At 36.9% G+C, this 3714-nt stretch overlaps 1 long non-coding RNA gene across 1 annotated transcript; it reads right to left on the bottom strand.

Moving 5' to 3' along the window:
- Positions 1-2401: 2401 nt before the first annotated feature.
- Positions 2402-3354, bottom strand: LOC124669588. The gene is made up of 3 exons (XR_006992255.1): positions 3303-3354; positions 3122-3152; positions 2402-2808 (listed from the first exon to the last, which is right to left on the bottom strand). It is a non-coding gene; the product is annotated as an uncharacterized LOC124669588 (long non-coding RNA).
- Between the last annotated feature and the right edge of the window lie 360 nt (positions 3355-3714).

Consider the following 3714-nt stretch of genomic DNA (forward strand, 5'->3'; position numbering starts at 1 on the left):
CAAAATCTATTTTTTTAAAATTTATACATTTTTAAAATTTTTATATTTTCTATTCAAAAATCTAAAACTTTTCAAAATTTTAAAAATTATATTTGATTTTTTATATGGAAAACTTCCCAATTTCAATATTATTCGAATTTGAACTTTTTCGAATTTGAATAATTTACATACTTGAACAATTTTCGAATTTGAATAATTTTCAAATTTCAACGTTTTGGAATTTGTCACATTTTCGGATTTAGATTTGTCAATTTGAACAAAATAAAAAGATAAATAGAAAAGAAAAGGAATAAAACAGAAAAACAAATAAAAAAACAGAAAAGAGGAAACGAAAAAAGCTAAATGGGACAGGCCCATTACCCGACCAGGCTGTGCGGTGTCTGCCCAACCTGGTCGGTGTATAGGACTTCCCTAATCCGGCTCCCAGCCTGCCCCTGGCAGTTTTTCTTCCACACCCCCGCTGCCTGCTGTTTTTGCTGTTTTTAGGAAAGCCCTTCATCGTTTTCTTTTCGCGTCCAGGTCCTGCGACCTCTCTCACTCGCTCGCAGACACGAGCACGAGACGCTCCCCGCTCTCTCCTCACTAGATTTAGATGTGCGCCTTGGCGCACGATCCCGTGGATTTCGCACAAATATTAATACATGTTTTAGCTTTTAGAAAATGAAGTGAATAGAAAAACCCCGTGGATTTCGCACAAATATTAATACATGTCTTAGCTTTGAGAAAAAGAATTGAATAGGAAGATATTAGGATAAAACAAACAAAATCACCATCGGAGTAGCACACATACATTCAAGGAAATAGAGAAATAACAACAACCGACTCAGTTTGTCCAAAGAAGAAAGAACCTCAAGGTGTTTCTATGAAATCGGTATGCTCTATCGCCACATAACAAAAAAATAATAAATTTTGGCCACTACAAAATACACAAATCAAACCAACAATTCATTACCAACGATGAACCGCATCAATGGATGGAACAGTAACCTTGTATGACCCTTCACCTTACTATTTATGTCTCATTACAACAATAGTTGAGTGCTCTCATGCCATTAAGAAACCTTTCAGTATATCCTTCTAAAGAAACTTTAAGCACAAATAAAATGGATTTATAGGACTTGGCAACAAAAACACAATTGTCACAGACTGAATACACTCATTATCAGTCTGAGTCCATGAATTAATGTGGTGCTTCCTAAACATCTATCTGAAGCCTAAAGTTCTAAATATGATCAGCTTTAGGACAATAATATGTATTTCCTATTGGAGTGACCTGACCTGAATTAAAGGCAGCAGATTTTAGAAAAGAATGATACAACTTTATTCAGCAATATAGAAATGAGGCAAAGCACACATGATGGCTGAATAGATTACCTGGTCACACTTAACTTCATATGTGATTGACCGAAACAAAAATATTCACATATGTGAAATTGGAGGAATGTATTTGGCACTTTGAATATGAGCCATCCATCGAAACATCAGTTAATTTCCTAAGCCGCTAAAGGAGGCGTGGACATGGCAGGGGTAACCTAATTTGATAACATATGCAGATGGAAAAATTACCGAAGGAAGGAGTGGCAACAATATCAAAAGAGGGAACATGAAGAAAAAAAACATTGCTAGAATCTACCAACCGGTGTGTATAGTGAAGGTATTCAGCTCATTCTTCCAAGGAAGCAATCAAAAAAAAGTACAAATGAAGGCCATTATAGAAGGAAAAATAAAGCAATACATGACAAACTTCTTTCCATGGTGAAAACACAATTTACGTGTAAAGAAAATCCACGCATTCAAATAAAAGAGATATCAACTTTAGACCACTGATGCACCACAACATGCCAACAACTAATAGGTTTACCCAGTGATAAAGTGAGCAACTAACTGGCCCTGATAATCAATAATTCAACTTATCATTTCTTAAATAGAGCAGCAGAAGGTATAAGAGAATGACAAAGACTTGACAAACCAAAACAAAGCCTGTGAACTATAACGACACCTGATACTGCTTCCGTAAGTACTCTCTACTGAATTTATCTGAATCAAACAATGCAACAATAGTCTGAACTATTGTTTATTGACCTATGTATATGAAGAATGCCCCTGTTACCAATTTAATAAATTGGAGTTAGATACTCATTCTGTGAAGGAAGACAACACCTGCACTACATCCGATGCAATGCACAGGTGGCCCCTCAAACTGCAGAATGTGTTGGAACCTTCACATGAATTACTTGCCTCACACCTTGTAACGGATGCACCAGCAATGGAGATGTAGCCAAAGCCATCAGAGGATGAATCACCTAATGTAAACTGTCAGGTCTATGTCATAACAGATTGATTAGCAACCCAGGTCCTTTTATTTTTCAGGTCATTGTTCTGGCTAATACTCTTGATTAGTTCATGCCAAGGGATCATATCATTCAACTATTCCATGAACTCTTTTCATAAAAAAATTCGAAGTAATTACGGCAAGAAATTTGCTGAAGTCGTAATGTGCTTTCGTTCGTAGAAAAAATCATGTCTGCACGAGGAAAAACATAGAACCAACTTTCTAAGGGAAAGTATATAAACCATTGAAAAAAGGAAAAAGGGATAATTCTGAAAAATAAATAGCCCTATTTAGATAGAGAAGCACAATAAGTACTAATACATACGCCAACGGGACTTCACTATATATACTGAGCAGCGGAACATGTACATATATGCATTTATCATAACTTACCTTGTTGCAATAACCGATCACATATTTTACACCATGATTGAAAGAAAGGAGGGCATGTTCATGGATCCGTAGATGCTTCTGATCTGTAAAAGGAGGCATGATTTTTTCTAATATAAAGCCAAAGATTAATGATACTGTAATTGGAAACAAAATGAGGAAAAAAAAACAGATCAAGTATGTTGGACGTGGTCTAGGACGTATGCAATAATGCATACCAGACAACTCTTACAGACAAAAATCAAATCTCATTGATAAATCCAACCTCAACTCCTAGATGAGCTAGAGTAAATGAGTAGTACTCTCAAGGTTATTCTAGCGCTTTAAGTGGCAGTATTTTTAGAGCTCACCAATGGAAGCAGGTACAAAAAAATCTTCATGATTTTCTTTGATGCTCACCAGCGGAGTAACACGCACCAATGACCTGCATCTGCAAAAGTGATACAATGAGATCAGCTACAGCCGGCCACCATTCTTAGACAAGGATATGAACAAAATGCAGTTGAAAAGTCCATTGTTCAGTCCATGTTTCAAATTGGCATGTCAGAATATCAACGCTACGAAGGCTGCATAAGCTTACCTTCTTGTGCTTTGCTCTAGTCGTTCCATCGGCCATGGCACTCCAAGTCGAGTTAATCTGCAAAACAGAAGAACACATATTAGGATTTATGATTTAGTCAGCGCTATTGGTCGCTGTCATGGGATTTAGTCAGTCACTGGCATGGACGCCTCCAAATATGCAGATTTAGGCATTAATATGATTGAGGCTGAATTGGCATACCTACATATCTTGCCATAGCTCAGATAAGCGAATTTTAGCGCACGATGAGTTGCTGCAAGAAAATCACCCAGATTTACCGATAGCAAGGGAGGAACAACGTAAATCGGAATTTTGTGGGGGGGGGGGGGGACACTAATAATAAAAAGAAATACCATAGCTTGAGTAAATAACAACACAATTGTCATCTTAGACACACGTAATTGTCATCTTG

The sequence above is a fragment of the Lolium rigidum genome, chromosome 7 (assembly GCF_022539505.1).
Source record: "Lolium rigidum isolate FL_2022 chromosome 7, APGP_CSIRO_Lrig_0.1, whole genome shotgun sequence".
NCBI classification, from domain to species: domain Eukaryota; kingdom Viridiplantae; phylum Streptophyta; class Magnoliopsida; order Poales; family Poaceae; genus Lolium; species Lolium rigidum.